The following is a 26,079-nucleotide window of genomic DNA, read 5'->3' as shown; positions in this document are numbered from 1 at the left end:
CAGGACCAGTGTCAGCTGGCACAGTTTCAATGCTGAAGCTGCCCACTGAGTTACAAAAATGAATTGTTGGGGCTTCATCTTGTTATTGTCTGTTGAATGTGGCCTAGAGAACATTGATCAGATTTCATCCCTATATGATGTGCACAGAAGTATTCTCGGTATGGTGTAGACCCCCTTAAGATTGACAATTGACACAACCTGGATCCCCATCTCCATCTGAAAGGATAACTTGCCATCTTGTATCCATAACTTGGCCAGCCTCTTTATTCCTAAATACTAGGTGCTATGAGTATAGCAAAATCTGGTGACCTACGAGGAACTGGCCATTTTTTTCTTAGACTCTCATTTTCCAGTGCAGGGCTCTGTGTGGGGGAGACAGAGTGATTGGGTGAAGGGAAACTCAGTGCCTGGAGGTTCACACCAAAAAGAAAGCCCACACGCAGTGCGCAAGCTTGAAGGGCTGACCCCTCCTGGTCTTAATCTCAGACCCTGTTTCCCCACATCGCAGACTGCATGGAAGTATAGGAAAGGCAGATTTGGTCTCCTCTATTTCTTACTGCTTTCTGTACCTCCACGGATACATGAAAAGAACATCATATACCACAGATGTGTACTCTCACATACATCTGTTTGGTTGATGGTACCACGGAATCATCAATATTTCCCTCACTTTAGAGCTTGATCCTAGGTGTCTCTCTGCCTTGGCTCATACAAGGCCAGAAATCTCAGAGCTACAAACCAGTGTGTTCATTTGCTTGGGGGCAATGTGTGCAGCACAAACAGTACTGGATTTGGAGTCAGCAATCCAGGATCAAAGCCGTGCTTCACCACCTCCTGGTTATGTGACTTAGGACAAGTCACTCTCTGTTTCTCAGCCTTGCCTCCCTTTCCTGTTGATATGGTTTGGATTTGTGTCCCTGCCCAAATCTCATGTTCAGTTGCAATCCCGAGTGTTGGAGGTGGAGACTGCTGGGAGGTGATTGGATCATGGGGGCAGATTCTCATGAGTGGTTAGCACCATCCCCTCGGTGCTGCCCTCATGATAGTGAGGGAGTGAGTTCTCATGAGAACTGGTTGTTTAAAGTGTGTGGCACCTCCCTTCCTTGCTTTCTCTCTGGCTCCTGCTCTGGCCACGTGACTTTCTGGCTCCTCCTTCACCTTCCACCATGATTGTAAGTTTCCTGAAGCCTCCCCAGAAGTCAAGCAGATGCTGGCATCATGCTTCCTGTACAGCCTGCATGAGCCAGTTAAACCTCTTTATAAATTACCCAGTCTCAGATATTTCATTCTAGCAATGCAAGAATGGACTAATACACCTGTTCAGTGTGGACATGACCTACCCTGAGTTCTTCATAGAATATTGCAAAACCTATACAACACATAAAAGGTATGCTCCTTTCATATATAAAATTTCATATATAAAAATTATACATTTACTATAGAAATTCAAAAAACAAAATTTCATATATAAAAATTATACATTTACTATAGAAATTCAAAAAACAAAACACTTCACAGTCCTACCACCCAGTTGATTATGTCCTTCCAGTCTTTTCTGTGCATAATGTGTGTGTATATGGATGTATGGGTATGCATGCATGTATGTATACATATATATTTAATGTATTTAAATGTGCTATCCACTTCATGCTGCCTTGTGATTTCTTTTTTAACTGATCACATTGTTCCATGTTTTATTTATTTATTTTTTGAGATGAAGTCTTGCTCAGTCACCCAGGCTGGTGTGCAGTGGCACAATCTCAGCTCACTGCAACCTCTACCTCCTGGGTTCAAGCGATTCTTCTGCCTCAGCCTCCCAAGTAGCTGGGACTATAGGCATGGGCCACCACGCCCAGCTAACTTTTATACTGTAGTAGAGACAAGGTTTCACTATGTTGGCCAGACTGGTCTCGAACTCCTGACCTCAGGTGATCTGCCTGCCTTGGCGGGATTACAGGCATGAGCCACCACGCCCGGCCTGTTCCATGTTTTAAAATATTCTACAACTTTATTGGTAGTGACTACTCTATATGTATGAATGTAACATTGTTTATTTAACCATATCTCTGCTTTTTGCAATTAGAGAGATGGCCATTATTCTTATACAAATTAAATCCTTTTTACAGCTCCTAAAATTAGATATACATGATAAAAATGAATGTATCTTTAGAGTATTTGGTGCATATTGACATAGTGCCTTTTAGGGAAGTTTACCCATTTATATTCCCAATATATGATAATGCTCTTCCCCTACACCTTTGCCAGCACTGAAAGTTGTTATTCTTTTTAATCCATGCTAATTTGAAAGATATAAGATGATTTCATTGTTTAATTTGAATTTCTTTGAGTACTAGTAAGATTAAACTCTTTAGTCATTTATAATTGCATGTACATAAGCTTATATATATTTATACATATATGTGTAATTATGTCATATATTCATGTTTATGCACCATTTATATTTTATTTTCTTCTCTGTTTTGTCTGTATGTGTTCTGTACTCAGTTATAGATTTAAATATTTATCAATGATTTATAAGAGCTCTTTATATATTATAGTTTTGAATCCTTTGACTTATATTGGGCAAATATATTCCCTGGATTATTATTTGCCTTTTAATTTTTGTCAGAAAAGTAGAAAACTTTTTAATTTTTATATATTCAAATTTACCAATGTTTCTCTTTGTAATCTTACCTTAGAATCATGCTTAAAAAGATTGTCTCCTTTCCAAGATTATGCTGCCCCAATAACTTCCTGGTTATGGTGTGCTTTTTTTTATATAGTTAACTCTTTAGTATTTTGCAATCTACTTGATGAATTGAACTTTTTCTCTCTAAACAGTTTAGTAGTTTACCTGAAACCATTTTCTGAATACTCTAGTATTTCCCTGCTGATTTGAAATGTCACCCAGATCATTAAAAATCATTTGCAGCAAGTTACAATTACTAAGAAAGCCACAGGCCATTTATTGTGAGGATAGTGGGGCCTACTGAATCATCAAGGAGGCTAGAGATCAGGCTTGGAAACTGGCTGGTTCTAAGGAAGCTTCTTCTGTTGGCTCAGAAATCTGACTGAGACTGGGGCCTACAGTGGGAACCCTGAACTTGCCAGGGTGCAGTTCTGCAGGAGTGGACAATTCCTATGGTTCTTTACCTCTGGGTCTGTTTGCTTTAGAGTCAAAGAGCTGGGAGGGAGTGTTTAATTGGATACAGGAGGATGATAATTTGCTTACCTGTCCTACCAGACTGAATTCAGTCACACATGGGCTACTTTTTTTTACAGACATACCGGAAACAAAGTTGGCTGCTATTAAGCAGGGTTGGGGGAGGGAAGCTGGACGTGTATGCTGGGTGGTGAAGAAACAACCAATATCAACTCTGCCAGTGTTATCATTGCATGCACACATGCGCACACAGATAGTAGTGCCCATTTGTCTATTTCTGGACTTTTTATTCATATTCATTCAACATTCATATGTCTGTTTATTCATATTCCAGAGCAATACCACTTAAATTACCTTGACTTTATAATCTATTTTTATACATGGTAGGACAAGTTCTACCCCTTACCGCATCCCGGACTTTTAATCTATTTCTTTAAAATGTTCTTGCCTGGTTTTAAATGTTTAGTCTTCTAGATGCACTTTGATTTTCTTTTGCCAAGACTTGGAAAGAATGGATTTGAGATTTGAATTGGCATCATATTAAATTTGTAGATTACTTTGAGGGAAAATTAAAACATCTAAACAATACCATGTCTTTCCATTCCAGAACATACAGTGTATGCTTTGATTTATCCAAATTCTTTTCAACTTCTTCACTCCAGTTTTTGTTTTTCTTTAGGATACCTACTACATTTCCGTATGTTTGTGTGGTGATTGTGTTTTTTCCTCTGCATAATTTAAGACTAGCTAGTGTTCTCTGCATAAAAAGGATATCTAAACTAAAGTCAATCTTTTATTCTGGGCTCCTAGCACCTCCCCTTCCTGCTACAGGGTTTTGTGCGTGTGTGTGTGTGTGTGTGTGTGTGTGTGTGTGTGTGTGTGTGTGTGCCTTTCCAGTCATCATCTGCACATATTTTTGTTTATGGATTTTTTTTTTACACACATGGGCTACTCACATGGATTTTGTAGTCAACCATGTAGCCTGGTGACATTTTCACATCAGCACTTGGAGGTCTTCTCTGCTGTTAAACAGGGAGCAGTGGATAATTCCACTGGGTGGATGTGTGATAATTCATATAACCACCCCTTAATGAAGGATAAGTTAAAAGATGTTTCTAGTCTTTTGCTAAAATGAACATGGCAAATATTTTTTTTTTTTGAGATGGAGTTTTGCTCTTGTTGCCCAGGCTGGAGGAGTGCAATGGCGCAATCTCAGCTCACTGCAACCTCCACCTCCTGGGTTCAAGCGATTCTCCTGCCTCAGCCTCCTGAGTAGCTGGGATTACAGTCGCCCGCCACCACGCCCAGATACATTTTTTTGGTATTTTTTGTAGAGATGGAGTTTCACTATGTTGGCCAGGCTGCTCTCAAACTCCTGACCTCAGGCGATCCACCTGCCTCAGCCTCCCAGAGTGCTGGTATTACAGGCATGAGCCACTGCGCCCAGCCTTTTTTTTTTTTTGGAAACAGAGTTTCACTCTGTTGCTTAGGCTGGAGTGCAGCGGTGCCATCACGGCTCACTGCAGCCTCAACCTCCCTGGGCTCAGGTGATCCTCCCGTCACAGCCTCCCAGTTAGCTGGGACTACAGGCATGTGCCACCACAACCAGCTAACTTTTTTTGTATTTTTTGTAGAGAGTTTCACCGTGTTGGCCAGGCTGGTCTCAAACTCCTGAACTCAAACTATCTACCTGCCTTGGCCTCCCAAAGTGCTGGGATTACAGGCGTAAGCCACTGTGCCCAATTGAATAGTACTCTTTGTACATATTCATTACTCAACAGATACTGAGTGGCTGTTGCTGCTGCTTGGGGAACTGGCCTAGGTGCTGAGGGTGTAGCAGTGAACAAGGAAGGAATGCAAACAGATCTAGAGAAAAAAATCACTAAGACCGTCCCTGCAGTCAGAGCATGAGTGCACTTTCAATTTAGAATCTTATTCCTAAATTGCTTTCCAAACATGAGGCACCCCTTCACACCTTTGCCAGCAGTCTGAGCCTGTGCCTGTTTACCCAGATCCAAACTTGTGTGTTGTCAGAATTGTTGTCTTCACCAGTCTGACAAAATTGTACAATTTTATTATGTAATTTTCATTTCTTTAATTAAAAGTGAAGTTGAGCATCTTTATATTTGTTTATAAGTTGCTTATATTTATCTGTTAACTGCCACTTCACGTTTGTTACCTATTTTACTGTTATTTTGTTGTTTTTATAATTTACATATTATATATATTTTATATATATATATATACTTCCTTATGTTAAGGAAACTGGCTATTGTTATATTGGTTGCAAACATATATTTTTAATAGTTTGTTATGCATCTTTTGACTTTTTGAATGGCATTCTTTGTGTGGGTATTTTCTGTACTCACATTGGTTTTATTCATTTACGTATTTTAACCCTTTTGGTTGCTGGGTTATGTGCCTTTCCCACTCCAAGATTATAAATAATTTTCTACTATCCCCTCAGTATTTTCGGGTTTTATTTTTTAAATATTTATGTGTTTTATCGATCTAGGATTTATTTTGTTATAAATGTTACTACACTTTTATAGTTTTCTAAAATATACATATGAACTTTCCATGTTTCAAATTTATTCCTAGGTATTGTAAATATTTTCTTGCTCTGGTGGATGCCTGTTTTAATTATTATTTTATACTGAAGAGGCTACTCGCCGCATGTAAGACTTTTTGCAGTTTTTTATTACTTGCATTGAACTGTACAAGCAGTTGAATGTACACCTGAATCTTTGATCCCATAGTTTGTCAGAGGAAATGATTACATTTTCTTCTGCTTTCCAGTATCTGTACATCTTGTTTTGCTTTTCTGTGTAGTTGCTGTGGCTAAAACTGTTAAAATAACATTGGATAATGATGTTTTGTTAAAGTAACATTAGATGATGGTATTTCATCATCCACCTCTTGCTCCTGAATTTAATGAGAAGCTCTTAGTGACCCACCACCAAGCATGCTGCTGAGAGATGGTTTCTATTAGCAAATCTCCCCATTTGCTGAGCTTCATAGGACACAGGACAGGAGACACAGCAGGGACAGCATCTTCACATCACTGGGAGGTCCCGCAGCTCCATTTCCCTCTCACCCACATGCGGTGTTCACTGCCTGCATGGGGGAGACTCTCACTGAGAAGCCACAGTTCACTTTTCCATCAGTTGTTTTTATAACACTTTTGTCTTCACGGAGGCCCAAGGCCTGCAGGCCACCACGCTGCTTCCCTGATCCAGGCGTCCTTCCCAGCACATGAGATGACCACAGCCTTCCATATCCATCTCAACGCTGCAGTGTCCGAGAAAAGGAAGCAGTGACCTGAGAGGACAGAACTTTTGGGTCATTTTTCCAGGCGCACATGCGTCAGCCCAGACCCAATATGACCCTTCACTCACAGTGAGGATTTACAGGGAAAAAGGTTGACTAACACTGGAATTTTTTAACACCCTTGTTTTATTCCTGGCTTTCACAGGATTGCTCCTAATGGGTTACCATTTAGAGTAATGTCTGCTGTCAGCTTCTGAGAGATGCCTTTATTAATGGGAAGTATTCGCTTCCATCCTGGCTTTCTAAGATTTTTTTTAATCAAGATGCATGTAAATTTTATCACCATCCTTTTAACATCTCTGAAGATGATCATATGGCTTTCCTCCTTTAGTTTATTAATGTAGTGATTTGCATTAATGGATTTCCTAATGCGGAATCACTTTTGCATTGCAGAAATAGGCAATGGTCCTGGTGCTGAGAAGGTATACATTAGGCTGCATTCACTTTGTTAATATATTATTTAAGAGTTTTGCATCAAAATTCAGAAATGAGATAACCTACAGTTTACCTTGAGGTGCCCTCCTTGTCCAGTTTCATCTTAGAATTATGCATACTTTAAAATGAAAGTGGAAGAATTTGATTTGACTTATGCTCTGAAACAGTTTATATAACCTGGGAATTATCTGGGTTTATTTTAATTTGGGGGAGGTAATTTGACTACTTTTAACGTATTTTCCCATGTTCATTATGTTATTCGTGTTTTCTGTCTTTTTGGGGATCATTTTTATTAATGTCTTTCTAACATTGTATATTTCATCTGGTTTTTCCAATTTATTGTTATAAAGCTACAGATAATATTCTTTTACAGTTCAAAAGTAATCATTTTAGCAAATCTTTAGAGATTCAAAGTAGATTAATGGTTCCCTAGAGCTGGGGGTCTCGGGAGGAAATGGGAAATTTGAGGGAAGGGTTGACTATGTATGTTTTTATTTTATTAACCCCTTCTACTTTCTTAATTCACATATTGTTAATTTTCCCCCTTTTGCAGTTGAGTAACAGTAATAATACTGTATAGATTGGCATTGTTGATACACAGTGCTCTTGTGGACTTAGTTCCACTTGGTTTGTAATTTTCATTTTTGCTTTTCTCTTTAACCTAATCATCGCTCAGATTGATGTCCTTAACTTTTTAGGTAGTTAGACTTTTTGGTTTTTTGCTTTCCTTTTACTGTTAATTTCTAACTTCATTGCATGAGAACATGTGGCCCCTAATTTCTACTTTTTACAATCCACTAAAATTTTCTGTAACTTTGTATAGGAATAGTTTTTGGATGTATTTTGTGGGTTTTTGTTAAATACAACAAAACATGGATTCCCAGCTTCTTGTGATCAAAATGTATTCACATATTTGTGTGTCTGTGTGTGTGTGTTCGTGGCAACATAAACTCAGCCACGTGCTTCCCACTGGACTCGGAGCGCTGTCCAGCGTCCTTGCCATGGCGTGTGAGTGCCTGCTTTCATCTGGCTCCTCCAGCTTCGCTAGCCTGCAGTGGTACTCCTGGGTGCCCCATCCCTGCCTTGCCAGCTGTGCTAGAATCTCAGGGTCTTTCTACTTCAGGCTGTTCCTGCACGCTGCACCACAGCTGTTCTTCCTCCCAGCTGGTCTCTAGGTGGCTCCTTCTGGACCTCTAGATTCCAGAGTCGGTGGGACATCGATGCAAGGGCCTTCCCTCAGCCCTCGTCCAAGGGGCTCCCCAGCTCTGCGGTTCTCTGAGCATTCTGTCTCTTTTTCTCCAAGCCCTGACATTTCCCCATCATTCGCTACGTGGCAAAGCAGCACAAGGGAGAAGGCCATGTCTGTGCTGTGCCTTGTCCCACATCCAGGGCCTGGCACCATTCCTGGAGGGGAGCGCGTGAGTGAACCAGTGAGTGCCTCCCAACTGTTCCTGTCTGAAGAGCCCCTTAGGAAATTAAAAAGGCATTTTGGGATTTCAAGCAAACATGCTGTTTCACTTAAATTAATTAGAAAAGAGCATTATTGATTTTCAAATACCCCTTAAAATGCCTCATTATGTTTTAATTTGAGGCTCCATGCACATTAAAATATGACAGCAACAAAACTTTATTTAAAAAATGGATTTTTAAAAAATATACACGTTTTTTAATTTAAAAAATTCTTTTGGCCAGGTGCAGTGGCTCACGCCTGTAATCCCAGCACTTTGGGAGGCCAAGGCAGGCAGATTACTTGAGGTCAAGAGTTCGAGACCAGCCTGGCCAACCTGGTGAAATCCCATCTCTACCAAAAAATACAAAAATTAAGTATGAATGGTGGTATGCACCTGTAATCCCAGCTACTTGAACCGGGGGCAGGGGGACGCAGGGGGTGCAGTGGAGGTTGCAGTGAGCCAAGATCGTGCCACTGCACTCCAGCCTGGGTGACAAAGTGAGAACATGTCTTCAAATAAATAAATCATAAAAATACAAATAAAACAATTTTTTAGAGACAGGGTCCAGGGTCTCACCTATTGCCCAGGCTGGAGTGCAGTGGTGCAATCATAGCTCACTGTAGCTTCATACTCCTGGGCTCAAGTGATCCTCCCACCTCACTCTTCCAAGCAGCTGGGACTACAGGTTTGCATCACCACACCCAACTAATTTTTTAATTTTTTGTAAGGGTGGTGGTGGCGGGGGGTCTCACTGTATTGCATAGGCTAGTCTTGAACTCCCGGCCTCAACTGATCCTCCGGCCTTAGCCTCCCAAAGCACTGGGAAATAAACTGATTTTTAATGACTCAGTTATTTCAATTCATTCTGCAGAAGTTTGGGATTTCCCATCATACTTTTCTTACTGTATTTTTAAATGAAAGCATAACAGAGGATGCTTTTGAAATGCAATTTAATGTAATATAATGCATTATGTGGCTTGATGAATATTTGGTTTTAAATGAATAGAACTATTTTCCCTTTCTTTTTAAATATGAAATGAAATAGTAATAGATTCTCATTGTAAAAGATGCAAGAAGTACAAAAACTGGAGCAAAACAAAGTCTCCCTCCTCTCTCTGCCTCCTACTCCCTACCACACAGGCAATTGCTTTATGATGTATCCATTTTTTGTGTATGCACATATATATTTATGTACATGTATATGTACACAGTCATCCAACTGTATAGTTTTATTTTTAAGCAAATATGCTTATACTGTATGCATTTGTCTGCAATGTTTTCCCTACTCAAAGTTCCATTTCATAGATTGCTGTATATCTAGGGGGCTGCTTCATCTTTGAAAGGCAGCAGAGAGTACTTTACCCCTGCTGAGAAGCAGTTAGCCCATCCCCTCTGTTTTGCTATCGCAGGCCTGACCTCAGTGAATATACATTCTTTTTCTTCTGTAAATTTAGATATAGTCAGGCACTAATTTCATTATAAAGAAAACAAACAAAATCTTCGTTATGATAGCATTGAATGAATTAAAATATTTTCCTACTTAGTATTGTCACAGAAACTAGAAATTTAGGTGGAAAATTACATAAAAGATACGTATTTAACACATTTTAGTATATGTTTGGACATAAGCTTAAAATGTGCTCTTTGATATTTTTATACAAACCTAATACTGACTGCATGATGATGATGATGACGATGATGATGACAAGATGGTCGCTAACTTTCCTGAGCCCTTGCTGTGTGCAGGGCACTGCTTGAGCACATTCCGTACGTTCATTCATTTACTTCTGACAACTATGCATGGGAGACAGGTAGGGAATCTGAGACCTTGGGAGTTAGCTGGCATCAGATTCCAACCTGTGCTGTTTGTTAGCCGCTCACAAATCATTATATTTTGGCTTGACAGTGCATCTTAGTCTGTTGTGTGCTGCTATAGCAGAATACCACAGACTGGGTAATTTATTTCTCACATTTTGGGAGGCTGGGAAGTCCAAGATTGAGGGGCCAGCATCTAGCCCGGGCCTTTTTGCTGCAATATCCCATGGCAGAAGGTGAAAGGGCAAGAGAGGGCCAAAGAAAGAGCAAGATATTGAACTCACAGCCTCAAGCCCTTTTATAATCAGCATTAATCCATTCCTGATGGTGGAGCCCTGCTGACCAAAGCACCTCCCATAGGCCCCGCCTCCCAACGCTGTTGCATTGAGGATTAAGTTTTCCTTTTCTTTCTTTCTTTTTTTTTTTTTTTTTCTGAGATGGAGTCTCGCTCTGTCACTCAGGCTGGAGTGAATGGCACGATCTCTGCTCACCGCAACCTCCGCCTCCCAGGTTCAAGCGATTCTCCTGCCTCGGCCTCCTGAGTAGCTGGGATTACAGGCATGTGCCTCCACGCCCAGCTAATTTTTTGTATTTTTAGTAGAGACAGGGTTTCTACATGTTGGTCAGGCTGGTCTCAAACTCCCGACCTCAGGTGATCCGCCCGCCTCGGCCTCCCAAAGTGCTGGGATTACAGGCGTGAGCCACCGTGTCCGGCCAAACATTAAGTTTTCAACACATGCTTTTTGGGGAGCTTATTCAAACCATAGCACATAGGACTTTTACTCTAGAATTATACTGACAATTAAAAGAGGAGAGCATGAGAAACACCCGACAGCGGAGGGAAGGAATATATCTTATTTATTTTTGGGAAAAGTCATTCTTTGAATAATGAGAGAAACTGTCCCATACAGATAATTTTAAAGAATCTAAACCAGAGGTTGTGTGTCACAACAAAGAGATGCAAAACTAGTGTGTAATTTTGTACGAAGTGTGAGCTCTTCCTTGCTGGCCACGTCAAGCATGTAAACGGGAAAAGTATTGTTTCCTGTAAGTAAACAATAAAATGATTTCTGTTGTGCTTACCCATTATTACACCAGTGTTTTTCTGACCCTAAGTCCTTTTTAATTAGATTCAACACACTGCAGGGACAACATGACATATCCTTGTCAGCTGTTTATCCTTGAAAGTCTGGTTAGCCCTGATCCCAGCTGTGCCTGTGATCTGCATACTAATCAAATGCCTCTCTCGACTTGCTCCAGGCTTTCTGGATACACATATTTACCTATGTCCCCCCCAAATTAAAGAGGGGTGTCCCTGGGAGATCTGACACCTGGCTGAGGGTTTTGATGGAAACTGATTGCTGCCTTCTTTTTCCTTGTCTGTTTGTGTTTCTGATTGGTGAACTTGACCTCAGCCTCTTCCCTGGTGTGTGCCTCAAGTATGATGCATGGTTTCTGGGAGGTGAAGGCCAGAATGTCGCCCTTTTCCTAAAAGTAATTAGCAAAGGACTTTTTATACAACCCGGGGAACAGGTGTTAAAAAGAAATACAAGCATTTGGTGGCAAGGGAAGGAGGCATGATGAGCTTGGTTTTTGTAATTTTCACCTTATCCTTATTTCCACGTCTACCTGAGGGATGTGGAAAGGATTATGGTTTCCTCCCTTCATGTGGCATAAACATCTCCTGAAGCAGGGGTATGCTGGAGCTGCCTTGTATTGGCTTGAGAGAGTGGCTTATTAAAATATTAGATTTTTTTCAAAAAACAAAACAATTTTATATCTCTTTATTGACATGTAAGTCATTGATGTGGTTTGGATATATGTCCCCACCCGAATCTCATATTCAATTGTAATCCCCAGTGTTGGAGGTGGGGCCTGGTGGGAGGTGATTGGATCATGGGGTGGTTTCTCATGGTTTAACACCATGCTTCTTGGAGCTGTCATCATGATAGTGAATTCTCATGAGATCTAGTTGTTTAAAAGTGTGTAGCACCTCGCTCCTCTCTGTCTGGCTCCTGCTCTGGCCATGTAAGACGTGCCTGCTTCCCTTCACCTTCTGCCATGATTGGAAGCTCCCTGAGGCCTCCCCGGAAGCAGATGCTGCCATGCTTCCTGTATAGCCTGTGGAACTGTGAGCCAATTAAACCTCTTTTTTTTTTTTTCTGAGATGGAGTCTCACTCTGTCACCCAGGCTGGACTGCAGTGGCATGATCTCGGCTCACTGCAACCTCCACCTTCCAGGTTCAAGCGATTCTCCTGCCTCAGCCTCCCGAGTAGCTGGGACTACAGGCACGTCCCACCAAGCCTGAATAATTTTTTGTATTTTTTTTTTAGTAGAGATGGGGTTTCACTGTGTTAGCCAGGATGGTCTCAATCTTCTGACCTTGTGATCTGCCCACCTCGGCCTCCCAAAGTGCTGGGATTACAGGCGTGAGCTACCGCGCCTAGCTCCAGACTAATACAGTCATGTATCACATAATTCACCCATTTAAGGTATACTATTCAGTGGTTTCTAATATATTCACAGATGTATGTAAACATCATTGAAGTCAATTTCACCTTAAAAAGCAACCCTGTACCTTTAGCTCTCACTCTCCTTCCCTGCCCCCATCCCTGAGCTACCACTAGTCTACTTTCTGTCTTTATAAATTTCCCTGTTCTGGACTTTCATATGAATGGAATCACATAATATGTAGTCTTTTATGACTGGCTTCTTTCTTAGCGTAATGTTTTCAAGGTTCATACATATTGCAGCATGTATCAGTACTTCATTCTTTTTTATGTCTGAATAATATTCCATAGTGTGGATTAACCACATTTTGTTTATCCGCTCATCCATCAGTGGACATTTGGGTTGTTTCCACCTTTTGGCTATTATGAACAGTGCTGCTATAAACATTTATATACAAGTTTTTATGTGCATATATTTTCATTTCTCTTGGGTATATCACTTTTAATGGCAAAAACCACAATTGTTTTTGCATCAACCTAATACCTCGGAATAGAATTGCCAGGTTACTTGGTAACTCTAGTTGAATCATTTAAGAAAGTGCCAGACCATTTTCCGGAGCAGCTGCACCATTGTACATTTCCACCAGCAACGCATGAGGGTTCCAGTTTCTCTACATCCTTGCCAACGTTTCTTTTCTGACTTTGTTTTAAGCCATCCTAGTGGGTACAAAGTGGTATCTCATGATAGTTTTGAATTGCATTTCCCTGATTACTAATGATTCCAAGCATCTTTTCATGTGCTCATCAATCATAGGCAAAACAGTGAACCTCAACCTAAACCTCATCCCTTTTATAAAAACCAACCTAATGGGATTAAATATAAAATGCAAAACTACAAAACTTTTAGAAAAAACATAGGAGAAAAAATGTTGGTATCTAGTGCTAGGCAAAGAATTCTGAGACTTGACTCCAAAATCATCACATATAAAAGGAAAATGTTAAGAAAAATTAAAAACCAGTTCTCCGAAAATCCACCTGAAGAGGTTGAAAAGACAAGCTACAGACAGGGAGAAAATATTAGTGAGCCACATGTATGCCAAAGGACTAGTATCTAAAATATATGAAGAACTTTCAAAATTCAACAGTGAAAAACAAGCCAATTAGAAAATGGGCAAAACACATTTCATTTTGTCAAAAGCTTCTTCCTTGTCAATTAATATAATCATGTAATTTTTCTTCTTTGGCTTGTTGATCTGGTGGATTTCATTGATTTTCAAATGTTAATCAGTTTTATATACCTAAAACAAATATCACTTGGCCATGGCATGTAGTAATCTTTACACATTGTTGGATTTGGTTTGTACATATTTTATTGTGGATTTTTTGCTCTAAGTTCACGAAAGGTATTGGTTTATTGTTGTTTTTCTTTTCTTTTTTCCTCCCTTCTTTCCTTCCTTCCTTCCTTCTTTTTTTTCTTTCAACTATCTTTGTCTGGTTTCAGAATCAGAGTAATACTAGCTTCAGAAAATGTGTTGCGAAGTCTTCACTTCTAGTTTCTGGAAGGGATTATGTAGAATTGATGTTAATTATTCTTTAGGCATTTGGTAGAATTCTCCAGTGAAACTATCTAGGCCTGGAGGTTTTATTTTGGAGAATTTTAATGCTATGAATTCAATTTCTCTTTTTTTATTTTAAATTTTTGAGACAGGATCTTGCTCTGTCACCCAGAGTAGAGTGCAGTGGCACAACCATAGCTCAATGCAACCTTGAACTCCTGAGCTCAAGCAATCCTCCTGCCTCAGCCTCCTGAGTAGGTAGGACTACAGGTGCATGCCATAATGCCTGGCTACTTTTTTTTTCTATGTTTTATAGAGAGAAGTCTCGCTATGTTGCCCAGACTGGTCTTGAACTCCTGGAATCCAGCGATTCTCCTATCTCAGCCTCCAAAAGTACTAGGATTACAGGAATGAGCCATTGTGCCTGGCTCCCCAATTTCCTTAATGGTTACAGGGCTATTCAAATTATCTGTTTCATATTATGTGAATTATGGTAGTTTGTGTTTTTCAAGGAATTGATGCATTTTATCTAAGTTGTGAAATTTACTTGTGAAGAGTTGTTCATATTACTCCTTTATTATCCTTTGGATGTCTGCAGGGTCTGTAGTTATATTTTTGTTTCATTCCAGATATTGATAATTTTTGTTTTCTAGCATTTTTCTTGCTAAACTTCTGTCAGTGTTGTTGATCTTATTAAAGTACCAACTCCTGTTAGAAGTTTTCGTATCAATTGTTTTTCTGTTTTTTATTTCATTGATTTGTACTTTTATCTTTATGATTTCTTTTCTTCTGTTTGCTTTGGTTTTTTTTTTTTTTTTTTTTTTTTTTTTTTTTTTGAGATGGAGTCTCACTCTGTCGCCCAGGCTGGAGTGCAGTGGCTCAATCTCGGCTCACTGCAACCTCTGCCTCCCGAGTTCAAGCAGTTTTTTGCCTCAGCCTCCCAAGTAGCTGGTATTACAGGCACCCGCCACCATGCCCAGCTAATGTTTGTATTTTTGGTAGAGACAGGGTTTCACCATCTTGGCCATGCTGGTCTTGAATTCCTGACCTCGTGATCCACCCACCTTGGCCTCCCAAAGTGCTGGGATTACAGGCGTGAGCTAACACGCCCAGCCGCTCTTCTTTATCTAGTTTCCTGAGGTAGGAATTAGCTTACTGTTTTAAGAGCTTTCCTTGTTTCTTATGTAAGCATCTAGTGCTGTAAATTTCCCTCTCAGTATTGCTTTAGCTGCACTCCACATATTTTGATATGTTTTGTGTCCATTCAGTTCTCTTGATTTTTTCTTTGAGGCTTTCTCTTTGATCCATGAATTATTTAGAACTGTGGTGTTTAATTTTCACATGTTTAGAGACTCTCTTTAAGGTAGCAAAGAAAAGCTAAGGTGTGGCCAGGACTTTCATGTTAAGGACAAGCAAGATGAAAAGACAATAGATGGCAACCACGCAGATATCTTACAGCAAAAAAAGGTAAAAGAAGGAGTATACAAAATATCACAACCTGTAAACAGGACCAATCATTATTAAGTGCTTTTGGAAAACAGAAGCTTTCCTTATTTTTTTAAATGTTCTATAATGATATCAAGACTATAGAACTATCTGTTTTATGACACTTTGAAAAGATTCAGGTAGGGTCTCCCCTCCCACCTCACTCAGGCAGAGCCATGTCTCAGGGTGGCTCCTGTCCACATCTGTTGTGGGACATGAGGAAAAGGTCCCTCAGGCTGGAGGACCCATCCTGGCTGTGGGGCCACTACCTGGGAAGAAGAGAATTTATCTAAAGATTGAAACTTGAAGCAACCCTAAATGTGCATGATGGCTGTGTTAATACAATCTGTTGGAATGACACTGGAGAATATATTTTATCTGGCTCAGATGACACCAGATTAGTAATTAGTAATCCCTACAGCAGAAAGGTTTTGACAACAATTCGTTCGGGGCACCAAGCAAACATATTTAATGCAAAGTTCTTACCTTGCACAAATGATAAACAGATTGTATCCTGCTCTGGAGATGGAGTAATATTTTATACCAATGTTGAGCAAGATGCAGAAACCAACAGACAATGCCAATTTACTTGCCACTATGGAAGTACTTATGAGATTATGACTGTACCCAATGACCCTTACACTTCTCTCTTGTGGTGAAGATAGAACTGGTAGGTGGTTTGATACACGCATCAAAACTAGCTGCACAAAAGAAGATTGTGAAGATGATATTTTAATTAACTGTCGACGTGCTGCCACATCTGTTGCTATTTGCCCACTGATACCATATTACCTTGCTGTTGGTTGTTCTTATAGCTCAGTACAAATATATGATAGGCGAATGCTGGGCACAAGAGCTACAGGGAATTATGCAGGTCGAGGGACTACTGGAATGGTTGCCCATTTTATTGCTTCCCATCTTAATAATAAGTCCTGCAGAGTGACATTTCTGTGTTACAGTGAAGATGGTCAAGAGATTCTCATTAGTTACTCTTCAGATTACATATATCTTTTTGACCCGAAAGTTGATACAGCATGAGAACTTAAAACTCCTTCTGCGGAAGAGAGAAGAGTTACAACAACCACCAGTTAAGCGTTTGAGACTTCGTGGTGATTGGTCAGATACTGGACCCAGATCAAGGCCTGAGAGTGAACGAGAATGACATGGAGAGCAGAGTCCCAATGTGTCATTGATGCAGAGAATGTCTGATATGTTATCAAGACGGTTCGAAGAAGCAAGTGAGGTTGCACAAAGCAATAGAGGATGAGGAAGATCTTGACCCAGAGGTGGAACAAGTCAATCAGATATTTCAACTCTTCCTATGGTCCCATCAAGTCCTGATTTGGAAGTGAGTGAAACTGCAATGGAAGTAGATACTCCAGCTGAACAGTTTCTCCAGCCATCTACATCCTCTACAATGTCAGCTCAGGCTCATTCGACATCATCTCCCACAGAAAGCCCTCATTCTACTCCTTTTTTATCTTCGCCAGACAGTGAACAAAGGCAGTCTGTTGAGGCATCTGGACACCACACACATCATCAGACTGATTCACCTTCTTCTGTGGTTAACAAACAGCTCAGATCCATGTAACTTGATGAGCAACAGAGTGCGTGCAACAGGAGATGCGCTATGCCCATCCATCCATAGCTTTATTGCAGTGCATAAACTAAGCTCTCGCACACCTTTCATAGCATTTCATTTTGATTATGGTCTTATAGTCAGTATTTTGTGGACTAAATTACAGTAGGTGGTATTGTACACAAAAGGTCTGTTTGGCCTATACAAATTATTTTCTATGTAAGCTAATTTCTACCTTTGACCCTTGATGCCAACTTTGAACTCTCTCAGTATAACAAAATTATAATGGATATAGGCTATATCCATTTTTTAAATCCTAGATATCTGTCATAAAATCGTGTAGAATTGTGGGTGTGAGGTTAACACTACCTTGTTGTTTATGTAGGATAAGTTATTTAAACACAGTAATATCCTGTATCACTAGATTGCTTTAGTAATGATACTTGGTTTTATGTCTCACTTATCTGGTAGCCAAATTCCTGATAGCTTTAACTAAAGAATACAGTTACAAACCCAGAGGTAAGCTCAAAAGCTATCAATCAGAAGCTCCACTTCCACTTGCACTTTTCAATGTGGGAAAGTTATAGAGTCAATCTCCAAGCCTTGAATAGAGCCTGATGAAATAAACAGGTTACTTGTTTATCAAGCTTTATTACTAGCAGATCAAATACAGCACAGAGAAGGATTAGCAGAGGAAGACATTCTGACATGAAGGGACATCTGAAAAGGTTGGAGATAGGAAGACTATTCAAAAACTAAAAAGGCTATTTAGGGTTAGCACAAATGGTTTACTATCTCACCTCAGAATTTAATGAAGTATTTTAAATATATTGTGACAAAGTATGATAAGTAATCTTAGTTAAGTCTTTAAGAATAACTTAACATGATATTCACTTCCTCTATTTAAAAAAGCGGATAGCTGGACGTGGTGGCACACCGCCTGTAATCCCAGCTACTTGGGAAGCTGGGGCAGGAGGATCGCTTGAGCCCAGAAGTTTGAGACCAGCCTGGTCAATATAGCGAGACCCTGTCTCTTAAACAAACAAACAAACAAACAAACAAACAATTTAATTAGCCGGGTGTGGTGGTGCATGCCTGTAGTCCCAGCTACTAAGAAGGCTGAGGCAGGAGGATTGCTTGAGCCCAGGAGTTCAAGGCTTCAGTGAGCTATGATTGTACCACTGCACTCCAGTGTGGGTGACAGAGTGAGACCCCCCATCTCTTTTTTTAAAAAAAAGGCAGATGAATGCCTTTATATATTTTACAAATGTTCCTTTCAAAAACTTTTTTTAAATTAGCACTAAAGCCATAATATTTGGTTGGCTGAAAGTTTACATGTTAGATGACTCACATGTCAATAGTAATGCAGAAATTAAATATTGCTGTAGTACTTATTTGGTGTGAAACAGATCGAATTTAAACTATAGTCTTAGAGAAGTATTCAGAAACTAATTTTAAAATCAATTAGAAAACTTCCTTTGTACTTCTGATCTTAAATTATTCCTTTTGGGGCCAGGAGCGGTGGCTCACACCTGTAATCCCGGCACTTTTGGAGGCTGAGGCAGGCAGATCACCTGAGGTCAGGAGTTTGAGACCAGCCTGGCCAACATGGCGAAACCCCGTCTCTACTAAACACAAAAATTAGCCAGACGTGGTGGCCCATGCCTGTAATCCCAGCTACTCAGGAGGCTGAAGCAGGAGAATTGCTTGAACCTGGGAGGCGGAGGTTACTGTGAGCCAAGATTGCGCCACTCACTCCAGCCTGGGCAGCAGAGTGAGACTCCGTCTCAAAAAAAAAAAAAAAAGGAAAAAAGAAAACTTATTCCTCATGGACCTGAGATGAATTTCTGATCTTAAATTACTCTTTATGCACCTGAGATGACCTGTATTGCTATAAGGTTTTCCGTTCTTGACAAAGAAAGAATGAACGAATTGGTAAATTAATTTGCAAACTAAGAAATTAAGCATTTTATTTTATATGTTTATTATAGAGGTATTAACAATGAAGAATAATTAAGGCAAAACACAACTATAGCATACTATATTAGACTACTGTTTATAACTACTCTATAATTAAAGGGAATTTTTTCCTAAGGATATATGGATATAAATACTATATCACTATCAGAGATTTTATAGCCAGATTTATATTCTCATTAATCACATACAATAATTTTCATAGCATTACATTGAATATTATATTCAATTTAAGTTGATACTTAATTTACATATGATATGGGATATGAGAGGAAGAGAAAAATTATGATTAACTCTCAGATTTTTTACATCAGTGCCTGGGTAGGGTAAATGGTAAGGCCATTTACTAGGGAGTTGAGTAGCTTGGAAGTAGAAATCAAGTGGTTCTTTATCTTTTGACTAGGTCAAGTATGATATGCATTTTAATCATGTAAGTAGAGCTGCATCGTAGTAGACTATCAGAAATGTAGCTTTGTAATAAGACCTCTGAGCAGAAATGTTCTAATGGTGGAAAATGTATCTAATTAGATTAAATCCTGAGTTTTTACATACCTTTTTGTTCATCAGCATTATAACTTTTAAAGTACTAGGAACTTCACGTTGCAGGCTCACATTACCTAAAGATAACTTCTAAAAGTTAATAGAGACTGCCCACCACAATTTTTCTCTCCTAGACTAATGGAATAATCCCTTTACTAGTCTTCTCACATCCACTCAGGCTATAATCTATTCTCTACCAGCAGCCAGAGTGAAACTTTAAGATATAAATATAACCATGTGATTCATCTGCCTAAAACTTTTTAATTGCTTCTCATAGCCTTTCAAAAGAACCCAAATCCATACCTTGGCTTACAAACCCTACATGACTTGGTTTCTATGTCAATAATCTTGTCTCAGGCCACTATCCCATCCTTCACTAAGCTCTTGCCAAATAGACTTACCTTCATTTCTTTTAACACTCTAACCTCCTTTTCCCTTTCAGATCCCTTGTACATGCTGTTCCCTCTACCAAAACTACTTCTTTGTTGAGCGACTTCTACTCATTTTTTAAACTCACCGAGATATTATTCTCTCAAAAATAATATAACTTCACAATCTCTAGTAGGTCTCCTCTTTTTCTTCCTTTGTGACTTGTTATTTTTCTTCATTGCATTTGTCAAATTTGTAATCATACACTTATTTAGGGGATTGTTTAATATCTACCTTTCTGCATATTCTCTAAATATTTTCATTTACTATAATTTCCTCTCTGCCTAAAATCATACGTTATGTGGTAAATAATATTTGTTAAATGAGTGAGTAAATGAATTAATTCTTTAAGCAACTAATTATTTAAGAGCTGTAGGGATTACTTCAGCTTGGGAGAAATGTGATCAGATTTACATATTGGAAAGATCATTTTTGGCAACATTATAAATGATTGGTTGGAAGAAGTAAGATTGAAAACGCCAAGAACATGTAAGAGGCCATTGCTATAGTCCACCTAAGAGATTATGAGGGATCCAACCTAAGGCAATAGTGGTGAGAAGTGGGAATGGACAGATTTTAAAAATAGTTGAAAGGTTGAATTCATGGGACTTTGAGACTAAGTTAGAAATGAATGAGAGTATGATATCCAGGTGTCTTGACAGGGTGAAAATGAACCATCAGCCAAGGTAGAGATTTTAGGAGGAACAGCTGATTTGAGGGGAGAAGAAGGTATGTGAGTTTTTTTTTTTAATGTTAAGTTTGAAGTGTCTTTGGATATCCACATGGAGAAATCTCATAGATGGTTGGATGGCTGTATGATGCTGGAAGTCACCAAAGTGGTCTGAGATAGAGATAAAGATAGTTTATAGATAGCAATTGAAACCATGGGAGTGGATGAGATTGTCTAGAAAAAGAGGATAAAATGAGAAGAGCAGAGTCTGCGCTACAGGAGCAAATAGAGAAGAGGATCTAGCTAATGAGACCAAACAGGAATGATAGAGAAGTATGCAGGGCAGAAAGAATGCCATATCCAAAGCCAGGAGAAAACAAGTACAAGGAGGGACAGGTTAGTAATGCCATGTGAAGCAATGATACCAACTCCCAAAAGGTCTGGGAAATCCTTTTTTACATTTGGCAACGTGATTGCTTTGACATTTTAGTTTCAGATATGATGTAGTGGAAGCAGAAACCAGATAGTAGTGGTTTGAGGAGAAAGGTTTGGGGAAAAAAAGGTAGAGACATTGGTATGTCTCTTTCCATAAGCTCAATTAAGAATTGAAAGATAGAGCAAAGATAATGTCAGGTATAGGGGGTGGTAGGTTCAAAACTGAGCATGTTTACAGAGTAAATAGAAAGATTGTGTGTTCAAGATGTAAGGAATAGTTGATGTCCCCAGATAACGCTATTATTTCAAAATTTTAACCTTCACCAAGATTCTCATTCTCAGTTTTACCGTGGAGAATGAAAAAAGTAGTACATTTAATAAGTTTCCTTTCTGAATATATCTCTGACTAATGATTATTTAAGCATATTTTAAATTTCTTTTTCGTACTTTTAACGAAACACTAAAGCTTTTTAAAAATTGATAGTTCAGTTTTACATTTATGTCACAAAATATTTCTTCACCATCTTCCAGGTGCCCAAGTGATTTTATATGTTGTTTAATTTAATTTTCCATAGCATTTTCATAGATTTCTTTATTCGGAAGGATTACCAAGGACAAAAATGTTACTAATAAAAATTTTTTAATTTAAAAAAAAGAAAAGAAAAGATTCACCAATTAAACTGTCAGACTGATGATAGCTAAGGATATAGTTAATTGGCAATTTTTGCATTTTTTTACATTTGTGATCTATTTGGGCTTTGAATCATTGTTTAAGTCATGAGCATAAAATAGTTCATAGTATTATTTAGTAAGTATTTTACAATATTTTTATACATTTCTAATATGTTAAGTTCCTCTGTGTGCAAGGTCTGTTATCTCACTGATAATCTGTACCTTTTGACTTTTTTTCCTTTTTTGATTGGGCTTCTAAATTAATAATTAAACAGTATATTATTCTACTTACGAAAGTGAGAGTCCTTTTTCTTTTTGGTTATGGTAAAATATACACAGTATAAAGTTTACTAAATTAACCATTTTAAGTGTGCAATTCAGTGGCATTAACTACATTCACATTGTGTGAAACCATGACCAACATCCATTTCCAGAACTTTTTCATCATCCCTAATAGAAACTTTATACCCATCAAACAATAACTTTTCATTTCTCCGCTTCCCCAGCCCCTGATAACCAATATTCTACTTTCTGTCTCTATGAATTTATCCCATTCTAGGTCACTCATGTAAGTGGAAGCATACAGTATTTTGTTTTGTTTTGTTTTTGTTTTTGTTTTTGTTTTTGAGATGGAGTCTTGCTGTGTTGCCCAGGCTAGAGTGCAGTGGCGTGAACTTGGCTCACTGCAACCTCCACCTCTCTAGTTCAAGCGATTCTCCTGCCTCAGCCTCCTGAGTAGCTGGGATTACAGGCGCCTGCCACCATGCCCAGCTAATTTTTGTATTTTTAGTAGAGACGAGGTTTCACAATGTTGGCCAGGCTGGTCTCAAACTGATCCACCCGCCTCAGCCTCCCAAAGTGTTGGGATTACAGGTGTGAGCCACCGCACCCGGCACAGTGTTTGTCCTTTTGTGTCTGGCATCTTTCACTTAGCATCATGTTTTCAAGTTTCTTTTTTTTTCTCATCGGTAAGTTTTGTCTACTTATGTTTATGAGAGATGTTTAGTCTCAATCCTGTTGACTTCTGTTATATGTGGTGTGATTAAAATTCTCATATCTTGGCTCAGAACTGCAGAAATGTGTTCTTCATTTTCTGTAACTGATTTCTACTTGGCATGTAGAAGTGAGTTACTTCTGTGGCCACTGATTTAGAAAAATTGAATTCAACTCTTACCACTGCAGAGTGGTTCCCCCTTTACCGGTTTAAAACAGTCTCCCCAGGGTTAACTTTGTCTCTTTCCAGAAGGTATTCAACCCCTCCACTCCTCTTTCCTTCCGTCTTCTCCTTCTCTCCCTGGTGGCGGCTGGGTGTGGGGGAAGCAGATTTAGCCTCACGACAGCAGGAGGGGTGGGCATCCATGTTCTGTGCTTTGTCCTCCCAGCCCTTTCTGGCCTGTAGCGACCACCCAGCTGATGCGCCTGATGACCCTTATGTACTGTGGGTATAGGTGTGAGGGTGACATCGCAGACCCTTGCACCCTAAATATGCAGGCCGCTCCTCCGCTTTTCCTGCCTTGCTCACCACCCCCTGTAAACTCCAGGCGCCTTTAAGACCAGCCTGCAAACACAGGGCACAGATCCCCAGATGCTCAAAAACGTGTTTCAGATTTCTGGGACCCGATCACCTTTGTTTGCTATTCTCAGCCTGGTGGCAGAGCCATGAGGGTTCTGGGTGCCTGAGAAGGGCCCCTGGCTGAATTCCATTTTAATGAACTATATTCCAGTCCTATCTCCCTCTTCCTGCCTGTTCTCTGTATTACTGTCCCTTTCTCTTTGGAAAATCTGTTTCTTGGGCCACATCCCATGTCATTCCCCCTCCAGCCAGTCCTCCAAGCCGCTATCCCCAGAGTTCTTCCTCCTCTGAGTGTCCAGCACGGGGCTGTGGCAGTAACTCGGGAAATGTCTGCCGAAGGGTGATCTGAGCAGGATATTCACAGCAGATGCTGCTCTCTCTGTGTGTGACAACCTAGTTCAGTTAGCTGAGATCATCTGGTTAAGCATTTCATGATTCTATTTGTTACTATTTTTAAAAGGCAATTATTATCTGAGTGAGCCAATTATGTATTGTTGCTGAATCTGTCAGGACCACAGGTTAAGACAGTCAGTGGCACATTTTGGAGGAGGACCTTAATTCTGAGACTATCTCATTTTTTCCAAAGCCTGTTTGAATTTCTTCTTGAGGGGGTGGCCACCTCTATTACCAGCACTCTAATCTCAGAATTGAAAGCCTCAGTCTCCAAGCCAACACCAATTATGTCGCCAGGGTCCTCGGAAGAGCCCCATAGTAACCAGGGCAACCCTGATTTAGCTTCCTCATCCTGAGTAATAAATTACAGGAGGACATAGCCTCAGGCTGGGGCTGCTGGACCGTCTGGCTTGAAGTCTTCATCTCTGTTCCCATTGTTGCCCAAAGGCACAGCCTTCATTGTACTAATCACAGGTCAGGGATAGTTTTGGCCTCTCTTGGCTTCATGAGAAATTTAGCATTTGACAGCTATTTGTGCGTTGTCATGATGGCCCAGAATTTTTCCGTTTGTAGGAACATCATTCTGTTTTCATTCTTCTTCGTGTGAATTTGCTATTATTATAGATAAAGAGATTCCATGGCAAAAGCTGCCATTTGAAAGTTGATTCCAAACCCCCAAAGTTTCCTAGCAAAGTAAACTTTCCTAGCAAAGTAAACATTCCCAGCAAAATAAAAATTGGTATGTTTTAAGTAAGGTAACAGTGGTTCCATAGAAATATGTATCTGTCCATGGTGTACATTCAGTCATTCTTTGATTCAGTGGATTAATACATTTTACAGAGGGGGCGCCCCGTGTCCGGCATGTTCTGAGTGCTAGGAACACGGCAGTGTCAAGACAAGTCCTGGAGATAAGACAAGTCCTGGAGATAAGACAAATCCTGGCTCCGCTCCCTTCTGGTGAGCAGCTCGGGCTCCAAAGAAAGACGTGGGGGGCTGTGGTGGACAGTGTCAGACAACAGGAAGTGCTCCAAGGAAAGACACAGGGAGCTGCAGTGGACAGTTTCAGACAACAGGAAGTCCTCCGAGGAAAGACGTGGGGAGGTGCGGTGGACGTGGCCAATACCTCTCTGAACACCTGGCCTGCAAGCCGAGGCCTAAAGGATGCAGGGAAGTGGTTGGGGACAAGGCCTGGAGGCTCATTTCAGTTTGGAGAACAGGAAGGTGGGGGTGAGGCACAGGGGCTGACGTGCTCAGAACTTGCAGCTTCAGCCCTTGCCATGTGTCCCCCGGTTCCGTGGGCGTTGTTCTCACCGCATGCTCGACCGTGATACTACTTCTCTCCACTGACTTTGCGCCTGCCAGGCAGGGAGAGCAATGCACTGGCCTCTGGTAGTTTTTTTCTGTGATTTCATGACTGGGGCACTTGGTGAGCCTCAGGTCTCCAGCCACCTGTTAGGGGATGCTTTTGTCATCCCTGTAGATAGGTCCTGGTAAGCTGCAGGTGAAAGTGATTCCCTGCCCGATTCCCACAGTTCCCCACCAAAATGCAACAAGATCTTCAAGGTTCATCATCTGTCACAGCTATATGGACTCGGGTGGATCATCTAATCATCTAGCATTCCTTGGGAGATCCCCGAAAGTCAATGTGTATAGTTTTTATTTTCTCTTTGGCGGGACTCCTCCTGCTTCTGAGAGGTGACAGCGTGCTGGCAGCCCTCACAGCCCTCGCTGGCTCTGGGCGCCTCCTCGGCCTTGGTGCCCACTCTGGCTGTGCTTGAGGAGCCCTTCAGCCCGCCGCTGCACTGTGGGAGCCCCTTTCTGGGCTGGCCAAGGCCAGAGCCCATTCCCTTAGCTTGCAGGGAGGTGTGGAGGGAGAGGCATGAGCAGGAATCGGGGCTGTGCCTGGTGCTTGCGGGCCAGCGTGAGTTCCGGGTGGGCATGGGCTCAGCGGCCCCGCACTCAGAGCAGCCAGCCAGCCCGCCGGCCCGGGCAGTGAGGGGCTTAGCACGTGGGCCAGCAGCTGCTGTGCTCAGTTTCTCGCCGGGCCATAGCTGCCTTCCCGCGGGGCAGGGCTCGGGACCTGCAGCCCGCCATGCCTGAGCCTCCCCCACCTCCGTGGGCTCCT

General features: G+C 40.6%; 1 protein-coding gene and 1 pseudogene across 9 annotated transcripts in view; both read left to right on the top strand.

Moving 5' to 3' along the window:
• The window catches only part of ENTREP2 (endosomal transmembrane epsin interactor 2), a 564,821-nt gene that overhangs the window by 430,185 nt on the left and 108,557 nt on the right, over positions 1 to 26,079 (top strand). The window lies entirely within an intron of this gene.
• Positions 15,852 to 17,292, top strand: LOC103784886 (DDB1- and CUL4-associated factor 6-like; annotated as a pseudogene).

Source organism: Pan paniscus, chromosome 16 (assembly GCF_029289425.2).
Source record: "Pan paniscus chromosome 16, NHGRI_mPanPan1-v2.0_pri, whole genome shotgun sequence".
Taxonomy (NCBI): domain Eukaryota; kingdom Metazoa; phylum Chordata; class Mammalia; order Primates; family Hominidae; genus Pan; species Pan paniscus.
The sequence above is the reverse complement of the archived record's forward strand: the minus strand, read 5'-3'. Positions and strand labels throughout refer to the sequence as shown.